The sequence below is a fragment of the Antechinus flavipes genome, chromosome 1, assembly GCF_016432865.1.
Source record: "Antechinus flavipes isolate AdamAnt ecotype Samford, QLD, Australia chromosome 1, AdamAnt_v2, whole genome shotgun sequence".
Lineage (NCBI taxonomy): Eukaryota > Metazoa > Chordata > Mammalia > Dasyuromorphia > Dasyuridae > Antechinus > Antechinus flavipes.
The window spans coordinates 672815532-672840048 of record NC_067398.1 but is presented as its reverse complement, the minus strand read 5'-3'; the positions used below and the strand labels follow the sequence as shown (position 1 = coordinate 672840048).

At 37.5% G+C, this 24517-nt stretch overlaps 1 protein-coding gene across 2 annotated transcripts in view; it reads left to right on the top strand.

The window, feature by feature from the left end:
- The window catches only part of CSNK1G2 (casein kinase 1 gamma 2), a 91359-nt gene that overhangs the window by 17634 nt on the left and 49208 nt on the right, over nt 1–24517 (top strand). The window contains exon 1 of one of the 2 annotated variants that reach the window (XM_051972254.1): nt 22389–22497. The exons of the other annotated variant lie outside the window; for it this stretch is intronic. The gene's annotated coding sequence lies outside the window, so the exon portion shown is untranslated. Of the gene's footprint in view, nt 1–22388; nt 22498–24517 lie in introns of those variants that run through there. 2 annotated transcript variants of the gene reach the window in all.

The window sequence follows — 24517 nt, the reverse complement described above, 5'->3', positions numbered from 1 at the left end:
TAGAAGCAAAGCACATTTTCAGCCTTTAGGGACAGGGGACAAAAATTGGGGGAGAGAAGAAAGATCAAATGTTAACCATTGAAGTAAATGAGAGTCTGCTGAAGATCTGCAAGGATTATCTGGTTAAGAGTCAAAGAGGAAGCTGAATTATGTATAGGCTGTTTCCTATGTCTAAAAATACTATTACCAGCAGAAACATGGCAGCCAATGGTCTTTTCCTTCATCTTTATTTCCTTAACTTTTCCCCTCCTTTTTAGTATTTATAGTGAGTAGATCCCCCACTTTTTAGCTGGAGCAGCTTTGATGGCTAAGAAATATCAACAAACTGCTTATTGCTGTTTTTATCAAATTATCAAATCAAACTATCTTTAGTGGACTAATTTGTGTGTGTATTTGTGTTATAGGTTCTACTTTTATTTAAATCTACATGCAAAAATATGTATGGTGGGCAATAGGTATTGTTGAGGATAAGATGTGGATATCTTCCTCCTCCTTGGGGAAAAACAGTGAATTTTATTTTTTCCCCAATATATGCATACATATTTGTACATCTTGCTGCATAAGAAAAATCAAATCAAACAGGAAAAAAATGAGTAAGAAAATAAAATACAAGCATTAACAAAATGCAAACAATAACAAAGTAAAAATGCTTTGTTGTGAACCATACTCATTTACCATATGGACTAACTTTTTTTTCAAGTTCATAATTAAAATGAATGGGACAGGTATGAGGGGAAAAAGTAGTTTCTGTAAGAGTAAGCACCAAAAATGCTATGTACCACAATGAAACTTGATGTCATAGAATCATTAGCTCTGAACTTGATTAGTTCTTAATTTAAAAAATATAGTCCCCTAAAAAAAAAGAAAAATCTCCTAGAATGTCAAGAGTTACAAGTCCAGCTCATTCATAGTTTATTTCTTAATTACTTTTTCAATTGATGAAAATTCAGCCCATTTTTTTTTTTACTAAATTTTTTCTCAGTCAACAAAAATCTAATCCTTTTATTTTTATATGTATGTAAAGTGAGGACTCAAGATTATTTCCCATTGACTTGCCCAGGGTCTCACAAATACTAAATATGAACTCGGGTCCCTTGCCTGCCAATTAAATAGTCATTTCTAGACACCTGTTATTCTGCTTGTTATGAAGTCTTACTATCCAGATGTGGAATATATTGTAGAATCAAGTCTACAAATATGGGGTGACTTTATATTCTGTTGTCTGGGGAATGGAAAGAATTGTATATAGTTTGTCATTAGTGGCTAGGATGGTGAAAAGGCCATGCAAAAACTGTTGAGGAAATTAAAGCTATTTAGTCCAAAGAGATAAAGAACTTTTAAAAGTTGTGTGAAAATAGTCTTCAACTATTTGAAGGACTCTAATGTTTAAGAGAGGTTTCTTATGCTTTGATCTTATGCTAGATCTAGGAGCATAGGGTGTAAGGTACCAAGAGAAAATTTTCAAATTTGGGGCGGGAGGTGAAGTCCTGTGATTTTATCCATGTAAGAAATTCCTGGTCTGAAAAATCCCTCCACTGTTGCAGATTAGCAGCATTTGTAACTTCCTAGAAATTTGCCTGGACAACTAAGAGATTATGTGACCTGCTCATGGTCACCCAGCTAGTATAGTATATGTCAAAGGCAAGATTTTAACTTAGCTCTTCCTGATTTCAAGTCCAGCCCTCCATCTGTTATGGATCCATGTATCTCATCTTGAAGTTCTTAATACATAGATCTATCTAGAAGTTGCAATAGGATGATCGTAATAGGCTTACTTTGTTGAAGATGTTCAAATAGAGCTTGGATTACTTCTTTTTAGGGATGATGGGAATTCTGATTTAAGTTGAACTAGATGCCTCTCTTGAGGAATCTAGTGTCTAGAAGGGAAGATGAAGATGTATATATGTAAAATGGTAGATAAAAATCAAATAATGCTTCAGGATATTGAGAAATGTCAGAATGAAAAATGTATGATGACTTGCTAAATAAAACTAGAAGTTGAGATGATGATGAAAGCATTCTAGAAAATAGGTAGGATTTGGATTAGAGGGCATTTCTAAATATTGAAATGATAAGAGCAAAGGTTTGAAAGCCTGAGATGTAGAATTGTATAGTGGAAAAGAGTATTGTTAGAAGAACTAGGTTTGTGATTCCTCTATGTCCATGGATTACTTAACTTTGTTGGCAATTATCACTCCTAGACCTCAGTTACCTAATCTGTGGAAATTGGACTAGTAGGTTCCTTCTAGGTCTGATTATGTGGTTCCAAGTCATTCCATGTCTCCCTGACCTTTGTTTTTGATTGAATCCATCATAGGATTTTGTGGAAAAATACTTAGTATGAATTTCATATGCCTTAAGATTCATTTAGTTGAACTGTTTGGAGGGTACTACTGATAAGGAGCACTGTGGCAGGATTGAGAGGAACTTCAAATAGCAAGTATTTTTGCAAATCCAAAACCTGTTGATTTTTGGCTCATTAGATAGATTAGGAGAATTCTACTCTGGAGAGCAGAAACATACATATACACATCCATCCATCTATATATATGTATATATTGTGTATGCACACATGTATATGCATATACCCTTTAATTTACTGAGAAAAGGAGCTAAAGAAGCATGGGCTGATTGTGAAACAGAGTAGGATGTGCTCAGTTTATATAATGGGAATAGTAGTATTCATTTTCTGAACATTAATGATTTAGTCCTTTTGAAAGAATAACAGTAGAAGAGACTTCAAAGCCTAGAATTCAGTTCATTTCCACAAACATTTATTAAATTCTTTTTTTCATATTATTTCAACTAGAAGACAACTCAACAAGCATTTGTTAATATGTCCTAAGTGTTGGGAAAGTTAGATGTGTTCTGTGCTTTCCTGAAAGGACCATGGCATTGATTCTTTCATCAAAGGAACTTACAGAAGACATTTACATATTGAGTGTTCCAACTTTGAAAATTAAATTCTCATCAATACAATGAATAACTCTCTGATTCCAGGGAGTTGTCTCTAGGTTACCCACCTGATAAGAGAACTGATGAACTAGAAGGTGAAAAAGTAGACTGTGACATACATTTTTGGACACAGCCAATGTGAAGTTTGTTTTGCTTCAGCACAAATATTTGTTACAAGATTGTTATCATTTAAAAATTTTTAATGGGGAATAGATGTTAAAGGGAGGAAAAATAATTGTTAATTGTTATGATTCTTACAAGGTACTAAGACAGTGGAACTGATCTGATCCTACAAGGAGATGTTATGGGCCAGAACTTGAAACAAGGTACTAAATGGAATTGAGGAGACAATGATTAAATCTAATTTAGCATTGATTTAATCCTACAACAAATAATGGTTTTCTAGTGATGTAATGATTAGAGTATATTCAGTGTACAGCATATAAGCAAGGAGCCTCCCACAAGCCCATAGACACCCAGAAGTCTACTCTTGGAGGCAAGACAGATTCATTCTATATTTGACCTGTGTGCTGGCTGGAGACATTGGGAGTGAGAGGCTGAAGCTGGCAGAGGCAAAGGACTAGTGGCAAGAGCTCCTGGAACCAAGGAGAGAGATAGGCCTCCAGAGAGCTATCCAAGCTCCAAGTGAAGGAAAGAGAAAATAAAGCCTTTAACAGCTGGCTGCATTTGAGGTGATTATTGAACTGAACTGAAACTAAGGCTGCCTCCAGAAGCCCCCCAAGAAACCTGCTCGTAGAGAACAATATAATTTAGAGAAGAGAACATTACAAATTTAAATTCAAAAGTTGTTTTTTCTCCTTAATTGGCATCAAAGGTTATATTTGAATGAAGAATTCATTTTATTCTAATGCATGAAGGTATATTTTTGTATTTCAGGTAAAGACCTTCCTTTTCTAGCCTTCATGTTACTTCCTTCCTGAGATTTCTCCCTTTTGGGATAAAACTGCCAGTCAGTGAGCCAGGACTTTTAGTTTTTTCCTTCCAATGTGATGTTTGCTACATGCCTTGGATTTTAGGAATGTGTGTTCTGGAGAAGCTTAGCGAAATAGTGGATAGAGAGCTGGCCATGGGATCAGGAAGTTCTGCATTCACATCTCATATATCACATGTGGACCAGTCAAGTTATTCTTTTCAGTGTTTCTGGCCACACTGAAGGACTCTACATTGTAGAGACAGTGTCAGCTTCCATTGATAGAAGGCATTTCAGTGAAAGCACCTGTGGCCTAACCTTGCCCTTGGTTTTAGTATTTTGTAGCAAAGTGCCCAGTGGTGGCGGCATGCTGCTTTTACCACTCTGTGTGTAAGGAATGCCACTTGTATGTTTTGTCATTCACTTCTGTCCTAGTCTTTCTTATCCAGGTACTTCAAACAAGCAAGCAGAAGTCTTGGCTCTTTGGCTCCTTCTGTGATTGAATACTGATCCTTGTGAAGTTACTTCCAGCATACGCCTGCTAGTTTTAGTCAGCTGTTGCTAAGTAGGAATTGTAAAACAACTTCGGCTTGAGGATCAGTAGTCTGTTTGGTTTTTAGTGCTCCTTGTTACAGTGCTGACCATTTGCTTCTTCTCTTGAATGTCTGAGCATTACTTAGTCCTTCCTTAGTCCTTCTAGGTCTGGTTTCTCTGAGCCTCTTCAGAACACATATCCCTGAAATCCAGGCCATGTAGGCAAGCATTTCATGGAAGGGAAAATCTTCAAGTCCTGGCCCACTGATCCAGGTAATCTTATACTAAAAGGTGGAAACCTCAGGAAGGAAGTAACATCAAGACTAGGAAAGAAAGGACTTTGCTTGGAATACAAAGACACATCTTAATTTTTGTATAGATGTTTGAGCCCCAATGCCTGTCCCTATTCTTAGCTACCCACTCTGGATTTCTTATTCCTGTTCCTTGATTTCTTTGAAATCACTCTAAATGGTTGTTAGATTCCTGCTTCCTCAGGTCTGTGTTACTTGGACATTTCCTCTCATATTTCTCCTAGCTTGTTTGTTTTTCCTGACTCTGGGTGCTGTATTCTCTGGATTACGATGTCCAAAACTTGTCTGCAGACTAATTTGACATGGTCATGACTTCCCTGCCTTCTGATCTCTCTTGGGAGCCTGAATTTCTGACCTGGCTTATCCTATTGCTCTTTCCTGTTGTGACTTGGCATAACATCACCTAACAACACATAAAAGTAGCTGGTTACTGGCCTGTCTTGAATCTACTTGTGCCCATGGAAAACTGGAAGCCAAATTCTCTCTGGAAACTTCTGCTGGTGTGACCAAAAAAAAAAAAAAAAAAAAAGCATTCCAATATGTTTGCTTTTTGTTTGCTCCCTCTTACTGTAGGCCTCATCTGGATACAGAAGTCACTTGCCTAGTTGCCTCTCTCATTGCAGCTTAGTTTGTTGCCTGATGTCATAATATGACAGCATTATAATTGGTCAAGCTTTTGGGAGGTATGGATGATAACCTGATGTCACAAAAAGTTTCCATTTAAATAGGCTTAAGTAGTGGATAAAATTTCAGAGATGGGGGAGAAAATATCTTCTTTGGTAATTAAAGTAGTAAGTCTCAAAGGCCCAGGATGACTTGATTAAGTTGAACTCAGAAAGGGGAATGAGTTTGTCTTTTGAATTCATAGATAGAATTCTCAAGTTTCAGGAAGGTGGAAAATGTTGTTTCAGGAAGTGCCAAATGTTGTCATAATACTTTTATGTTATACAGTTTATAGAGTGCTATTAGATACATCTAAATTTGATTCTCAGTTGAGGCTGATAGGTGAAACAACTGGTGTCTCTGGTCACACAGATTTGATGACATTACAATTGAGAAAACCAAGCCCCCTAGAAGTGAAGGGACTTGATTAAGATGTGGAGGGAGTCTGAGTCTTGAGTTTGTGATTCAAAGCCATGCCCATTAACAGAAAATCCAATGCTCTTTGACTGCATTGGGCTGCCTTGAAAAAAGGTTTTTCCTGGCACCTTCTTGTTCCAAGTGGTGGACCAAAATCTGACACTTTAAAACATTTAACCTAATTAAAGTTTTGGATATACCTAGGACAGCCATTCTGAGGAGAACTCAATAGAATGAAAATCCCATGAGGGCAGGGACAATTTTATTTTATCTGAAGTGTTGTGGCACCTAGAAGGTGCTTAACAAGCATTTAAATTGAGGGTAGTTGGGAGGAGTGTGGCAGGATGGGGGAAGAAGGAGGAAATATAATGTCACATCTGGAAAGAGTCTCCAACTCTAGTCCAGTTCTTCCTTTGCTATTTGTCAAATATTGCTGCGTAATTGTTTGATTCTATTTGATTTTTTGTTCTGTTTCCTGATAAATGGGTCATTGTGTCATGGAGACAATGACCCTGGGCTTGGCTGTCTGGTCCCTTTAAGCTCTTAAATCTAGAGCCCTTTGAAAACACTATGCCACTTTCTACCAAGCTAGAAAGATTTTGAGTACAGCCCCAACAGTGCCCTGTTTGCTTATTATCCAAGACCCATCTTAGCTTTGTTTAGAAAGGCCCATCATCAGAGGGTTCACTGCCAAGGTGGTGGAGTTTTGAGGCCATAGGAACACATGCACATTGTTTTCTAAGGTGGTGAGGAGGTTCTAGTCTGTGTTAACGGAGGGGACATTCACACAAGAAATTGTAGATCCTTGAAGCATCTCACATGAAAGATAGCAGAATCTTAGAATGACTTGGACATGTAGGGAAACTTTATTAACAGATCCAGAAACCTCCAGGCGTCCCAAAGCTTGCCTCTCTCCCTCCCCCCCCCTCCCCCCATCCTTCTCTGAAGAATTGAGCACTGTCTAGGGTGGGCTCTTGGGAATAAAGCCCAGGAGTAGAAAAGTCTTGTGGTTTAGCATTTACTTTGCCTTTCTTCAATTCTCATCTGACAAGGTAGATGGTGGGGAGCTTTGTTAACAAAGTTTATGTTCTATGAAAACCAAGTTAGATGCAGCAGCTGCAAGGAGCTCCCAGAGTAGTAATGTCCTTAGAGCTTGCAGTTTGCACTGTGTACTCTTAGGACTCTCAATTCTGATGACATGGAAGAACCAGGAAAGTTTCATCCCTTTCCCTGGGTTCTGGAGAGAATGCTGAATAGTTGTAAAATTTTGTGAGCAAGATTCAGGGTTTGTTTACTTGGATTGGAGGAATGGCTGTTTTGCAGCATTATGTCATCTTTAACCCAGCGATTCTACTTTAACGACCTCAAGCATGAGCTCCATGGTCCTGAATTTTTTCATAGAACAATAAAACCTCAGATTTAGAAGGGGTCCAGGAGACCATCAAGACTATATATAATTTTGTTAAAATATATAGTAATATATGTGTGTGTGTACATGCATTTGTATGCACATGTATGCATATATACACATGCCAGCCATTGCTAGATGTGGGTCATTTAGTTCAATCCCCTGTACAGGAATTGTCTGTATGCATGTGTAACAAGTGGTCATCCAGTCCCTGCTTAGAAGTTTTTCAAGGATGTTCCCAGCCTCCCAATGCAGCCTCTCCCATTTGTGGATAATTTTCCTTTTTAGATGGTATTTTCTTAAATGAGCTGAAATCTTCCTCTCTCCCATTTCCATGATTGTATCTAAAAGGATAGATACAATCTCTGTTTTTCACAACAATCTTTCAGATGCTTGAAGACTATAGTCACATTGCCATTGTTCTATCTCCTGAGTTCATCTCCATTTTTTTGATCTGCTCTTCCACTTCCCTCACTATCTTGGTATCTTCCTCTGGATATTTTTCATCTTGTCAATATTTTTCCTAAAAGATGGCACATAGAACTGAGCACAGTGAATGATCAGGTTAAAAAATTAGTAAAGGAACTCTCATTTTCTTTATGTTGGACACTTTAGTTTCTCAGTTTTCCATGAGATTAATATATGTAAAGTGTTTTTCACATCTTAAGCTTAAGTGTGAAATGCTGTTCATTTTATCATCATCATCCTCAAGTTATTAATGTTACTTCAAATTTGGGGGTTATGTGTTGCCAAAATCTTCAGCTGGCCTGGATAACAGGATTGACAGAGCAGCATGGCATCATGGAAATCTCCCTGGATTTGAAGACAAGGGAACGTCATACAAAATAGATCTGTTTTTTTACCTCTCCGTATCTTCTGGAAGTCACCTCACTTCTTTATGCTTCATCATCCTCTTGTGCCAAATGGTTGATTGAATGATTTCTCTTAATCTTGGGATCCTAATAATTATAGTCACTTGATAATTATTCTAAAGCATTGGTTTTTTTTTTTTTGTTTTGTTTTGTTTTTGTTTTTTGATCCTCACATAGCCCCTCAGAAATAGGTAGAATATGCATTATCTCTGTTTTGCAGATGAGAAGATTAAGGCTCAAAAATAGCTTAGAAATTGTTCCCAAATGCAGAACTAGTCATTGGAAATACTTGCATCCAGCTCTTGCTCTAGACACCTTTTCAATCAGAAGCTATTGAATTAGAAGTCAGGATACCTGATTTTTGATTCTTGCTGATGTTTTGTGACCTTGAGTTATTATACTTAATACCTTTCGGATCTGCACTAGATAATGTCCCTCATCCTTTCCAGCTTTAACATTCTGTGATCTTTAATATTCCTCTAGCCCATAAAACCTGGAATCGAGCTTTTGGAGTTGGGGAATGTTAGCCTGTTGCTGCTTACTGAAGGAAATGACCTGACTTTGGGGAGAAAGACCTCCTTTCTCATTGGGGCAACTCCTGGTGAGGCTCTGATTTTTTTTGAGGATCCTGTGGAAGAAGACTCTTGCAGATGTTTTTTCCTTTGCCAGCCTAGTTCCTATTATTCCAGAAAAAAAAAAAGTTTCAAACAGCCTTTCTTGGGTTAATTAAGGTTTAGTGTACCGATAGAAGGTAGGTGATAGTTCCTCTGTCCTGGTGAGGCTACATCCAATAAGAACAGGGATGGAGAACTGAAAGAGAAACTTAAAGAATCTAATCTTTTTTCTCCCTCTGCAGTTTTCCAGTGGGAAAACTGAGACCTCGAAGTTGTGATGTGCCCCAAGTCATTGAGGTTGTATGGGAAGAAGTATCTATAGGCAGTGGGTAACAAAGGAGTTTTGATTTTACTCTCTTGAGACTTCAAGTTCTGTATCTGTTTAAAAAGAGGGGAAGGGGAATCCTTAATGCAATCATGATCTTTGTCTTCAGAAATACTTGTTGGGGATGAAGGGATTCCGATTTAATTATGGGTTGGACTAGATGACCTCTGGGATCTCTCTTCTGGCTCTGAGATTATGGTAGCCTCACCACCCCCAGATGCTGGTTTTTATGGTAGTGTTGCCAACGCCAGAGCTTTCATCTTCTCGGGTATATTTCAAACCCTTTGGAGGAAGTAGTTTGCCCTTTGGTAAAGCAAGCAGAATGTGCTGCCATTATGAGTGGGGCTATAATTAAAATAATAACTGCCTCCTAACACCTTTCATCTGAGAATCTTGAGGTACTTTCCAAACATTCTTTGTTGGCTGTCATTAAAGTGCCCATTTTCTAGGTGAGGAATCTGAGGCCCTTAGAGGGTGGAAATGAGATCTCCTTGCTGGCTATAGAAATTCAACAAATATCTTTTAAGTGCTTCCTGCTAGCCAGGAGAGATGAAGAGCAAAATTAATGAGAATTCTTGGTTTTAAGGAACTTGTACTTTTTTTAGTTGCTTCTCATTAGCTTCTATTCTAAGTGGAATGTGACCCATGACAAGGAATGGAATGAAAGATGTGTGACCAGAGAAGGCCCCTTTTCTCCCACTCTTCTAAGTGCTGAGGTGGGGGAGGGCCCCAGCTGCTCTGCTTGATGACTCTACCTGATTCCCATAGGATATCTTATAGATTCTAAAGTTTGGTTGGGACCATTCTAACCTTCATTTTACAGATGAGGAAACTGAGGTCTAGGGGTGGGAAGTGACTCACCCAGGGTCACACAGTCAGTAGCACCAACAGATTCCAATCCCAGCCCACTGACTCTGAATCCACTTTTAGACACGTGCCTTTCACATGAAAAAAAAACATGTTGGGACCACAGTTTTTTTCAAATTCACTCTGGTCTAATGTATTGCTTTGAGTGATGTCAACCCTAGCAACTGTGACATCACTGAATAGAGCAAGTCAGAAGAGAAAGAGATTCCTGGGTCCATCAAAGGAGACCTGGTCATTGGCCTTGACAAGATGGGAAATGCCCAAAAGAACAGGACAGGTAACTGGGCCTTTGACAAAAACTTGTGGCAGAACTTGCAAGACTATAACTGAGATGCACAGCTAAAATGTAAACCCATGCCGACTCTGTTGGGAACCAGGTGTCCAGTCTTAACACAGAAATATCCACTGATCAAACCACCCCCATGTAAAAATGCTGGTTGGGTTCTAGAGAGCACATCCTCACAATAGCCCTGGGCCTTTGAACATAGTATTTTTATGGCTAATTAGGAGCAGCAGCAATACTGTAATGAAAGCACTGGCCTGAAAGTCAGGAGACATGGATTCTTGTCCTATATCTTCAGTTATCTTTCTGTGTGTCCTCTTGAATAAGGCCCTTCCTTCCCATGTCTGTTTTCCCATTCCCATCTGAAAAACAAGGTAGACAAATTAGCTGAACTCTAAGGAGTCTTTCTAATGCTAACCTTTTAATTCCATGATCCTTCAGTTGGTTATCCTCATGGACCTGCTCATAGTTCTTATACCATCTTGCCTCATAACTTTGAACTGTTCACAGCCACAGATAGCACCCCTTTCAAGGTAGACTTGCCACCTGGGGAACAAGGGAGTGTTAATGACTTAACACATTCTTGCTGCTAGGGAACAATGCAGAACATACAGGTCTGGGCCTCAGTTTCCACACCTGTGAAAAGAGAAGTTGGAATAGATGATTTCTCAAGTCCTTTCCAGCAGCAAGAATAATAAGAAGTGTGGAACACATTTTATAGTTTTTTTTTAATTGATTTTTGAGATCCTTATCTGGGGAATCAGTATAGAGTTGTCTGCTAAGAAAGCAGATTGGTTTGCATAACCTTTGTCTTAATAGTTGGTGATGGACTGCAATTTTCCCCGAGTTCCACCCATTAGAGATCTATACTACAGCTTGAGTAACATTGGTTTGTATTTATTCTTAAATACAAATGACAGCTAAATTTAAGTGGATTTCACTACAGATGAGCAGTTGGAAGCTTTAAAAGATTCCCTAGAAATCAATCTTAAAACTGTTTACCTGATCCTTATATTGAGTTTGTCTTTAATTTTAGAATATTCCTGGCCCTCAACTCTTCTAATACATAATTATTTTTAGTTTGGGTATCTGAAGCCTATGCTTCTGCTAAAATTTCCATTATGGCATTTATTCATACCTTTGTATCTCATGGTGAATATTTCCCAGGCAGGTCTAACTGAGGCAGTAAGAGATGCAGACAGATGATTGATTGGCAGTTACTAATAATCAGGGAATCTGTTGAAAAAAGGGCAGGAAGAAATGGGGAGGTGAGAGACACTTTAGAAAGGTTTACTTCCTCTATAATGAAATAATATGAATATCATCCATTTCTGGAGTTATTGTCTAAAATCTGACTGAAGACACACTATGGTTTTGGTTTGCCCATTAGCTTCCTGTGGTTGTGGAATAATTTGTTTGAAAAGGAGGCAACATAAATGAAGTGCAAAGAATCCTGTTCTTGGAGTCAGGAGACCTGGGTCCAGGTCCCAGCTGTCTGGTAAGTTACTAGTTGTGGGACCTTGCATAAATAATCAAATCATGAGATCCTCCAGAACCTTCCTGGGTTGCCCCATATGGAAATGAGAAGAATGGATCAGCTGAATTCTAACGTTCCTGCTGCCTCTAATGTGGCTAGGAGAAAGAGGCTAGACTTGGAGCCAGGGAACTGATCAGGTTCAGATCTTGCCTTTCTTACTGTGTGACCCTTGGTAAGTCACCTAACCTGTCCTCATAATAATAGCATCTATGTCACAGGACTGTTGTGAGGGTCAAATGAGATAGCATGTAAAATGCTTTGCAAACCCTAAGGCTCTCTGTATAAATATTTGTTCAGTCATTTTTAGTCACATCTGACTCATGGTGACTCCTTTTTGGAGTTTTCTTAGAAATACAGGAATGTTTTGACATTTCCTTCAGCTCATTTTATAGATTAGGAATCTTGAGACAAATAGGATTAAGTGATTTTTCAGGGTCACACAGCTAGGAAGAATCTGAGGTCAGATTTGAACTCAGGAAGAGGAGTCTTCCTGACTCTAGACTTAGTACTCTATCCATTATGCCACCTAGCTGCCCCATATAAATATTGGATATTATTATTAGTAATAATTAAATGATAGTTTCTATGATGGGGTCTCTGAAAACAGGAATTAATTTCAGCAGTACCTTTGTTACATGACAAGAAATTTTTTGTCACATAAATGGCTTATGCTCAGTAAAATAATGTTGACCTTTCCTATGGGAGAATTACAGTAAAATATGTTGGCTTGTAAGGCCTAATTCTACTTTTACAGAAAGTTTTTGTATATATTTTATCATGTAGCTGATAAGATCCCATTTATTCACCTAGAAGTTGTAGAGTGGCAATTTTTTGAGGTAGAAGTATCCCAACTAAGAAGTATCTTGGCGTGGAGTGGAGTGGAGTTGGGTCCACCCACCATGGGGGAAGCATTCTTCTTCCTAAGTTGTCTTCTTAGTTTATTCTTATCTAGCCTCTTCATGCAATAAACCCCAGGCATTGCACTTTCTGACTTCCACATATCTTTGTTATTGCTTTTACATGAAAAAAATGCCCATTACCTTTTTTTTTTTTTTTTAAATTTTTTATTGATAGAACCCATGCCAGGGTAATTTTTTACAGCATTATCCCTTGCACTCACTTCTGTTCTGATTTTTCCCCTCCCTCCCTCCACCCCCTCCCCCAGATGGCAAGCAGTCCTTTACATGTTGAATAGATTACAGGATATCCTAGATACAATATATGTGTGCAGAACTGAACAGTTCTCTTGTTGCACAGGGAGAATTGGATTCAGAAGGTATAAATAACCCGGGAAGAAAAACAAAAATGCAAGCAGTTTACATTCATTTCCCAGTGTTCTTTCTTTGGGTGTAGCTGCTTCTGTCCATCCTTAATCAATTGAAACTGAGTTAGCTCTCTTTATCAAAGAGATCCACTTCCATCAGAATACATCCTCAAACAGTATCATTGTTGAGGTATATAATGATCTCCTGGTTCTGCTCATTTCACTTAGCATCAGTTCATGTAAGTCTCGCCAGTCCTCTCTGTATTCATCCCGCTGGTCATTCCTTACAGAACAATAATATTCCATAACGTTCATATACCACAATTTACTCAAACCATTCTCCGATTGATGGGCATCCATTCATTTTCCAGCTTCTAGCCACTACAAACAGGGCTGCCACAAACATTTTAAAATGCCCATTACCTTGTAGAAATGCCACTGTCTCTTAAAATTGCCATCATCTATATATGTCTGGTTTCTGTTCAAAAGAAACCTTCCATTGTATCTTCTCATTGTTCAAAGCAGCAGTGTTATTTCTCTCCCTCTGAACTCTTTAGCCACTTCATTACTTTCTCAATAGTTTTCTCACATAGTCCTATCATTTCTGGGTTTGATCCTCCTTGCAAAATCATAAGACTCTTTTAATTTCCCTTCCCTTCATTTGACTCACTTGCTCAAAAATCATGACCTATAGGATGCTCCTCATTTTGGCATTCAGAGCCCTTTGGTTCCAGCCTACCTTTTTAGCTTTAATTCACATTCAATCCATTTACAACACTGCATGTTCAGCCAAATTGGACTATTTGTTCCCTGAATTCAGCAGTTTGTCTCTTGCCTAGAGGCTTTTGGGCAGGTTATCCTTAATGCCCAGAATGTTTTCCTTTTCATCCTTACCTGTTAAAATCCTCTTCCTTCAAGGTTTTGCTGTGATTCAACTATTTTTTTAACTTAAGATTATCCTTTTATTTTTGAATTTATTTTCTCTCTTCCCCTCTCCTTACCTTACTAAGATTATCCTTTTATTTTTGAATTTATTTTCTCTCTTCCCCTCTCCTTACCTTACTAAGATTTTCCTTTTATTTTTGAATTTATTTTCTCTCCTCACCTCTCTCACCCTCCACAATGACCCCCAGTCATTGGGGGGAGGGGGGAAGAGAGAAAAACAAATCCTTGTAACAAGCAACAAATTCCCACATTGTTCATGTCCAGCTCGGAGCCAGTAGATTGTAAGATCCTTGAGGGTAAGGATAATGTCATTTTTCATGTTTGTATCTGCAGTGCCTTTATACAATAGATGCTTGATGTTGAATTGTTAGTCCTTTCAACAGATGGTTAGTGCCTGCTCTACAACATAGCTCACATATTTCTGTAGATACACACACAGTGGCTTATACTATCTCTTTATATTTGTTGGTCATTTAGTTCTAAGCTGTTTTGACATTAATTTGGCTTTGAACATGAAATGGAGATTTGAGCATCTGGCCTGAGCTACAAAGGGATCTTGGTGATTATGACCATCAGTTTATTCTCTGACAAGAGGATTGGGTTACCATGCTACAGAATGAACTGGGCCTTTGTTTCAATGAGGGAGTTAGACTAAATCTTGGGTGTTCCTTCTAGCTTTAGATCCTAGGTGTCCTGTCCTGTGGGTAACTGAATGATTTTGCTATCTGAAAGCTATTATTATTAGCAACAGTAACTTGTGTTTTTATATCCCTTTAGGGTTTACAAACAACTTACTTACAATAGCCCAGTGGAAGTAAGTAGTACTGTCTCCTTCTTGACAGATGAAGCTCAGAAAAGTCGAGTCAACCTAGCTCATGTAGACACTAGCTATTAAGTATCAGAATCAAAATGTGAACCTTAATTTTAGGTCTTTAAGTCAATTTCAATCAGTTTTAGTACACAACTTCTCAGCAAAGCTCTATAATATTTCTTATACATGTATGGTCACTACAGAGAATTGGGATTTGATGTTCAAACTATAGTGGTAATGATCCTACATTTCTATTCTAGAAGATACTTGAGGATGGAATGAGGTTTTAGAACTTTCTCCTTTGAACATGCATCCACAAATACAAAATTAGAGAGCAAGTACAGTAGAATGGGCTTCTATGATGTAGTTTAGAGATTGTTTTCTTCAGTTTTTCTTTCAGTTGTTCTGTACCTACTTCTTTTTTTTTAATATTTTATTTTATTTTATTTTATTTAATAATAACTTTATATTGACAGAATCCCTGCCAGGGTAATTTTTTTACATTATCCCTTGCACTCATTTCTGTTCCGATTTTTCCCCTCCCTCCCTCCACCCCCTCCCCTAGATGGCAAGCAGCCCTATATATGTTAGATATGTTACAGTATATCCTAGATACAATATATGTTTGAAGAACTGAACAGTTCTCTTGTTGCACAGGAAGAATTAGATTCAGAAGGTAAAAATAACCCGGGAAGAAAAACAAAAATGCAGATAGTTCACATTCGTTTCCCAGTGTTCTTTCTCTGGGTGTAGCTGCTTCTGTTCATCATTTATCAGTTGAAACTCAGTTAGGTCTCTTTGTCAAAGAAATCCACTTCCATCATAATACATCCTCATACAATATCGTTGTCGAAGTGTATAATGATCTCCTGGTTCTGCTCATTTCACTTAGCATCAGTTCATGTAAGTCTCACCAGTCCTCTCTGTATTCATCCTGCTAGTCATTTCTTACAGAACAATAATATTCCATAACATTCATATACCACAATTTACCCAGCCATTCTCCAATTGATGGGCATCCACTCAGTTTCCAGTTTCTAGCCACTACAAACAGGGCTGCCACAAACATTTTGGCACATACAGGTCCCTTTCCCTTCTTCATCTTTGGGATATAAGCCCAGATGTAACACTGCTGGATCAAAGGGTATGCATAGTTTGATAACTTCTTGGGCATAATTCCAGATTGCTCTCCAGAATGGTTGGATTCATTCACAACTCCACCAACAATGCATCAGTATCCCAGTTTTCCCGCATCCCCTCCAACATTCATCATTATTTTTTCCTGTCATCTTAGCCAATCTGACAGGTGTGTAGTGGTATCTCAGAGTTGTCTTAATTTGCATTTCTCTGATCAATAGTGATTTGGAACACTCTTTCATATGAGTGGTAATAGTTTCAATTTCATGATCTGAAAATTGTCTGTTCATATCCTTTGACCATTTATCCATTGGAGAATGGCTTGATTTCTTATAAATTTGAGTCAGTTCTCTATATATTTTGGAAATGAGGCCTTTATCAGAACCTTTAACTGTGAAGATGTTTTCCCAATTTGTTGCTTCCCTTCTAATCTTGTTTGCATTAGTTTTGTTTGTACAAAGGCTTTTTAATTTGATGTAATCATAATTTTCTATTTTGTGATCAGTAATAGTCTCTAGTTTATCTTTGGTCACAAATTTCTTTCTCCTCCACAAGTCTGAGAGATAAACTATCCTATGTTCCTCTAATTTTTTTATAATCTCTTTCTTTATGCCTAGGTCATGGACCCATTTTGATCTTATCTTGGTATATGGTGTTAAGTGTGGGTCCATGCCTAGTTTCTGCCATACTAATTTCCAGTTATCCCAGCAGTTTTTATCAAATAATGAATTTTTATCCCAAAAGTTAGGATCTTTGGGTTTGTCAAACACTAGATTGCTATAGTTGACTATTCACCAAATGGTTTTGGTGACTGCTGCTTTATAATATAATTTTAGATCAGGTTCTGTACCTACTTCTGTCCTGTGCTGGATGCCAGAAATACAAAGGCAAACTAAAGAGTATCTTTTCATAGAAATGAAATTTAATTGAGAGAAAACATATGTCATTAAGTGAAGGACAAGATAATTTGAGGAAAGTAAATTACACTAGTGGGAAAGATGGCCAGAGGAGGTTAAACCTAGAGTTCAGAGCTTTGAAGGAGGAAGATAAGTATTTTGAAAGGCAGAGATAAAGTAAGTTTCTGCTATTGGCCCATTTGCCATTTGTGTCTTTTCTCCTTTTTAGGATGAGCAGTGGTTGAAAGGATGGCCTGTTGGAAGGAAGGCTTACGGGATACTTTTGTTCATTGTCTTTAAATGCTTAAAGGGATACTTGAAGGGATTTGAAGAGAAAAAAGAGACTTGTTATGATTAGTGATAGAGTAGTAGTGTCAAACTTAAATAGAAACCTCCAGGCTGCATTCGACTTAGAAAGCCACATATTAATATGATCTTTTGTATTGTGTTCTTTTTTTTGGGGGGAGGGGTGTTAAACATTTCTTAGTTACATTTGAATTTGTTTGGGCCTCACTGACTCCCCACTTCAGAGGACTGAACTCTTTTTTTTTTTTTTTTTTTTTTTTTTGCTGAGGCAGTTGGGATTAAGTGACTTGTCCAGGGTCACACAGCCAGGAAGAGTGAAGTGTTAAGTGTCTGAGGTCAGACTTGAACTCAGGTTCTTCTGACTTCAGGGTTGGTGCTCTTTCCACTGTGCTACCTAGCTGCCCAAAGACTGAACAGTCCTTCTCTAGTTCATTTGACAGATGAGGAAACAGAGGCAAACTCGGTGAATTGATTTGTCCAGGGTCACACAACCAGTAAGTGTCTTGAGACCAGAGTTGACCTCAGGAAGAGGAATCTTCTCCACTTCAGGCCCAGTGCTTTGTCACTGTATCACCTGCTTTCCTTGAAGACTGAACTAGGCCCAACCAGACACTGAATAGACTTTGACATGATATAAAGAGTGTGTAATTATCGAGTTGAAATGACTGTTAATGGAATGGGCTTCCTTAATGATTTTCATAGCACTTTCAGCTTTACAAAACATTCTCCTTAAAATAGCCCTGTGAGGCAGGTAGTAAAAATGACAACTCCATTTTTCTGAAGTGGAGATTAAGTTATTTAAACAGGATCATACATTAATGAATGTCAGAGGCAGGACCTCAACTCAAGGTGTGACTGTCAAATCCAGTACTGTTACTGATGAGTACATGAGTAGAGATGATCCTGCTTTGAGGGGGAAATTGAATCAATTACCCCTCAAAAGTCCTTCCCAAAGTTTTTCAGCTGTAAAACTCAAAAGAAAATGCCCACTTTTTATGGGGGAGCTTTCTAGTTATAGATTAAAGTTAAATGGAAATTTTTCCTTGTGTCCCCTTCTCATGCCCTGCCCCTCCTGTTATATACTGTGTTGTATCCTATTCCTTTTCATTGGGCTGAAATAATGAGCAGGAAGAAACCATTTGATACTTTTTTTAGTTTTGGTTTTTAAGGGAATGTGGAGACTAATACACAGTTGACTTGGCTAAAAATTTGTTCATCTGTTGAGGAGAAGGAGAAAGAGGAGGAGGATTTTCCCTTTTGCTTATGAGAGCCACCTTCTTTTCCTTCCTTTTTGCTGATGATAGTTGGCTAATGTAACATGCACTTCACAAGATTCAGGTTTATCCTCTTTAGAATGCCTAGAAACAAGGATTAGAATGTTGGCAATTAAAATCATCACAATAAGTGAGGAAATTAGAATTAAAAAAAAAAACCTAAAACTATGCTTAATCGTTATGAAATCAAGATAATAATAACTCCCATTTCTCTAGGGCTATAAAATTTACAAAGTACTTTCCTCATGATAGCCCTGTAAGCTCAACTATATGTGTACATAAATATACACGTATACACATGCACACAATTTTTCTCTTTTTACTGATGAGTAAACCAAAATCCAAATGTAGTAGACTTGCTCATAGTCATGTAGGTAGGAAATATCAAGAGCTTGAAGTTGAATCCATTTCCTCTAGCTTTTGAATCTTATATTCCTGCCATAGGCAAACAGGTATAGGCAGATTCCAGTTTCTATTATTTTGCACTTCTCCTGTTATTTTACATTACCATCTCATTTACAGCTTTCTGATGATATCCATTTGGAGTAAGGCAATTAAACATCTGTGACCACAATCTAGCTCAAGTACAGTCAGGATTTCACTTCAAAGCAGTTTATTTGGAGATTGCATTTCCAGGGACATGTTGCATAGCCCAGTATCTTCATAAAAGGAATCTTCCTGATTGATCATCACAGATTTAACTTAAGTACTCCTGTCATTGAAATTGTAACAAAAATTGTTGTGGAAACAAAAATTCTGACATTCTTAATGCTGATCATGATATATTCATAGTTATTGGAGGGGCCTTAAAATCATCAGAGAGAATTGTGTACACTATATATTGGATTTAACATTTATTTTAACATTTAACATGTATTGGATTACCTGCCACCTAAGGGCAGGGGTGGGGAGAAGGAGAGAAAAATTTGGAACACAAGGTTTTGCAAAGGTCAATGTTGAAAAATTACCCATGCATATGTTTTGTAAATAAAAAGCTTTAATTAAAAAAAAAAAGAATTATGTACACTATAATTTTATGATGGGTATTCTTTACCCTGATTGCATTGTATCGGAACTATTGTGTTCACTACATTTTAAGGAATACTTGGCATAGTGGAATCAATCCAGAAAACAATAGGATTTAGAGACAGAGAAAAAAAACCTTAGAGATTATTCAGAGACTTATTTTACTGAGGGGGAAAATTGAGGCTCAGGGAGTGGAAGTGATTTGCCCAAAGTTACACAAATTATATCGATTCAGATCCAGGTCCTCTGACTCCAAAACCATGCCATAATAAGGGTTGCATTACACATGCAGAAATTGCATCTTGCCAAAAAAAAAAAAAAAAAAAAAAAAAAAGATGGAGATTGGATAGGAAGTGATCATTGTCTTCTGATATCTGAAGAATTGTTATAAGAAAGAAGGATCAGGTAGGCTTGTTCTAGTTGGCTTTAGAGACCAAATTAGGACCAATGAATAGAAATTGCAGGAACGCAGATTTGGAGCTCTATATAGTAAAGACCATCTAAGGCTGTTTCAGAAGGGAGGTTTTTAGGTGGAAGCTGGTCTACATTTAATGTGCTACATCTGGAGTCAGTTTCTTGGTTCATATCCCAACTTTTGCTATGTGACCTTGAGCAAGTCTATTAATTTTGGTTTACTCATCTGCAAAATGAACTCTTGGACTTGATGACTATTTTGTTTGGAGTGTTGAGAGTGGAGGACAAGAAAAGAAGTGAGATCATTTGTTATGAATGGTGTAAATTTGGATTCATATTAAAGGTAGGATTTGGATTCAGGGATGCCTTAAGGTCCTTCCATTTCTTGAAATTATTTGGAGCTAAAGCAGATATCACTTGCAAAATAGGGTCCTGAATATTGCCAGTTTTAGTTTCTTAGTCTGCTCCTTAACAAGGGATGCAACTAGATGACAGTTTAGCTAACTGGATATAAGTAAAATGTCATGTTTATAAAATAAGTAGTGTGTCTCCATGGCTTCCCTTTCAGTCATCTGAGATCAGGCTGTTGCCTTTTGGTTCTTTACTAATGGCCTGTGACTGAGAGCCTCTTCAGAAAGCCTTACAACTCATTGAAAAGGTGGAGAAGCAGCTGATGAGGTTTTGACAGAAATGAATGTTAAAGTGATATGTTTCAGAGAGGAAAAATTGCCAAGTGACCCATATGTTGCCTGCTGGACAAGTGGAAATAAGCTGATAGCACGGGAAATTCTATTCAAACAAGGACATGGAAATGCGCAGGCAATCATCCATCTATCCATCCATCCATCCATCAGTCCATCATTCTGCTTGAGTTTGCAATTCAGATAGCCAGTGCAAACCCTGGGCAACCTTGTCAGGGGAAGATAGCAAACCAAGATGGGAATCTTCCCAAGTGAGGAGGAAGCTTCAATTATCATCCCAGGATACTTCTCAGATAAGCCAGGGCCAGGCCTAGTTTTGAGTGCCTTGTTGTAGAGACCAGAGAAGTCTTCAGTCAACTAACGGATATTTATGGAGCATACAGTAGTTATATGAAAGGCCTATCACAGGTACAGAATACCTCACATAATAGGATCTGGACCAGCATCACCTGACAGGATCATCATGGGCATTTTTTAACCAAACTCTATTGGGTGACATCTCTCAGCCAATTGTAGAATAACTGATTGGCAACACTATTTTAATGCTTGAGCCTCAGCCTACTTTTCATTGACACATATTCTTTATGATCTTTTTATTTTAAAAAAAATCCTTTGCAACTAACTACTCTGCTCCAATATTGCTCTACTGCATTTATTGTGTTTTCTTGGAATAGGTGTGATTGTATTTGAAAAGAATACAAAGATTGTATAAGTAGTGTTAGCTGCTGTCAGGAATCTATAATCTGGCTAGGGATCTGAGAGAGAGAGAGAGAGAAACAGAAACAGAGAGACACAGAGACAGAGACAGACAGAGATATATAGATATATATAGATAGATATATAGATATATATAATAGGTATAATGCCAGGCTATTCAGTTCCCCAGATGTCATGAGCCCATGTTTGATAAGTGCTGGTACAGTAAATAGTATTGTATTTTATAGTACATAGTTGTCTCAGAAACAGGAGGATTTTGGTTCAGATCCTTCCTTGACACGTACTGGCAAGTGTCAAGTCACTTCACTTCTCAGGGCCATCAAACACTAAATGTTATAGAGAAGGTGCTAGCCCATTTTGGCAATGGCAGGTTCTTCATCAAAGATTTCACCAAGTCAGAGAAAATCTATTCCTGTCTCAATAAGAACCAAGTAATACAGAGCATTTTAAGTTAGCATTTATTTCCACCTGTGGGAACTTACAGGCAGCAAAGAGCAGTGGGGTATTTTTTCTGCTACACATCATGATACCTTTAGGCAACATGATTACATGCTTTTTTATCATAAAGGGTTCCAGAAACTGAATCACCCAACAAACTTTTTAACAGTTGTATTATACCTCTATGATGTATGCATTAAAGTCTGAAAACTGAGCAGACCTCAGATCTGCCTTATCAGATAATATGGTTATTATTCTGTATAATAATTCATAATGGAATGAATTACAAGTTTTATAATTTTGTTTTAAGTAGAAAATCTTTTTTTCAAACCTTTGTTGTTGAATGTTGAATCTTTTTTTAAGTTGTGAGTATTTATTCTCTTGCCTTAATAAAAATAGCAGAGTGAACATAATTACATCTGAGATGAATCTTGGTAGATTCCCTTTTGTGGGGCAATTGTTCCAGTCAGCAATCATCAGCCAGCTTTTATCCTATAATACTGTAGAAAAAATATAGGAGGATTGGTGTTTATATGTATGTCAGAGGTGTTGTAGCTGATGACTTTGGGCCAGTAATAGGGAACTGCAGAGGTTGGGTCCAACTGACTAGAATTCTCTCTTCGGCTTACAATTGCCCATCCACAAGCATCACTGTAACATTTATGATCAAATGACACCCAGTCACTCTTTTCTATCTTCTGCTCAGTAGGAAAGCAGGGATTAGAACCATGGCATTCCAGATACCCATAGAAGATAAGAGCTGGGAAGCTTCTCAGAGATGCAGTCCAATATCCTTCATTTAAAGAAGTGGAAAGCCTAAGAACAGGAAATGACTTGCCTAACATCACATAGTAAGTTAATGGCAGTCAGGACTAAAACCTAGACTCTAAGGCCATTGTGTTTTCTTCTGTAGTAAATTGCTGTTTGAAAGATTAATTATCCTAAAACTGGGAAAGTGAGCCACATTACTGATCTGATTCCATCCCAGTGATATAGTTCTTATGACTATATTGCGTTATAGTTTACAAAGTGCTTTCCTCCCAATAGTCTCTTGATTCTGGTTTTTTTCCTTTACTTCTGTTCAGACAGAATTTCTCTGAATTCCTCATATTTGTTTCTAACTATTCTAATATGAATAATCATATTCCATGTTGAGTATGATAATTTTTTCAGCCATTCCTTCAAATGAACTATATCTACTTTTACTCCAGTCATTTGCTACCACAAAGTATTGCTGTAAAATATTTACTAGAGCAATGTCTAGGGATCTCAGAGGGATCATTGGGTCAAAAGGACATTAACTATATCTTGAGAGGATGGGGGGGGGGGGAATAGAACTTCCCCTAACTCTAATTTCTTTAGCTTAATTCAGAATTCACGCCTTGTAAGTTGATTTCCTTGTAAGCTGATTTGGTACTTCAAAACTAAATTTTTCATCATTTCTAATGTTTGTTTTGAAGAACTGAACATGTTAAGCTCTAGATGTGGACTAGCTTTCGAAATCCTGTACAAAGAGTTAGGGCTCTATAGGGGAAAAGATATGTTTGGAGTTGGTATACCAGTTGAGACAATTACCTCTTTTAAAAAACAAAAACAAAAAATTTCTTTATGTCAATTCTCAAATGACTCAATTTGGAATCATTTTTTCTTAGATAGTGAATGTATATTTCTGGTAGCTTTTAGATAAAATTTGTCAGGAAAAACTCCCAGGTCCTTGCACTCCTTAAAGAATTCTTAGAAAAAATTTGTTTTATTAGAGTACCAAAAACTTATGATTTTATTTTTATTTTCATAGGTATTTATTGAGGGCCTATTGTGTGGAGAGGTAGAATAACAATAAAGGGTAGTTTGGTTGGTCTATATTGTGTAGAAGACTAGAAAGGTAGAATGGAATAAAATTGTAAATGAATTTAAATACCACAGAAAAATTAATTCCAGAGTTATTAGAGAGCCACAGAATTTCTTTTCTTCCCTGATAGAATGTAAGCTTGTAAATTCTGGAGATATTTTCTTTGTCTCTCTCTCTCTCTCTCTCTCTCTCTCTCTCTCTCTCTCTCTCTGTCTGTCTGTCTCTCCACCTAGTACAATATCTGGCACATAGTTGGCACTTAATAAAAGCTTTTTTATTGAGTGGGGAAATGATGTGATTAGAAATGTGATTTAGCTGTTACCAAGAGGATGAGTGAGAGAGAAGAGACTTGAAAGCAGGATTACCATTGGGAGATAAGGAGTGTCTGAACTAGGGTGTATTCTGGGGAGAAGAGAATATATACTAGAAATATTGTGGATTGAATTACATATAGGAGATCTCTGGAGAATATTGAATAGGCATTGAAATGAATATGGCATCTTTTTAAAAAGTGGTCATATTAACGCAAATGAACCAAAACAAATATTAGTATATACTTTATTGATTATAGTGCAGTGTAATCAACAAGACATGCATTTGTAGAGAAGAGAGCTGGAGATTTTATCTAGAGCTCTAGAAGAAGGGGGAGATAAGCATTTATATAGTACCTACTATGTGTCGGAACTGTGCTAAGTGCTTTTTATAACTAATGAATCATTTGACCCTCACAAAACCCCCTGCAAGGTAGGTGCTATTATTATTCCCATTTTATAACTGAGGAGAGGAAAACATTTAATGATTTGCCTTGGGTCACATAGCTAATAAGTGGCTGAAGCTGGATTTGTACTCAGGACTTCCAGCCCAGTGTTCTATCTCTTGTGCTGCCAGGTGCCTCAGTGCATCTGGGCATCTAGAATATTATTATGCAGAGGTGATAATTTTATCAAATCCATTGGATATTAAGACATCATCAAGAGAATGTTAAGGGAGATGGGACAGAACCTTGTAGCAAACTCACATTG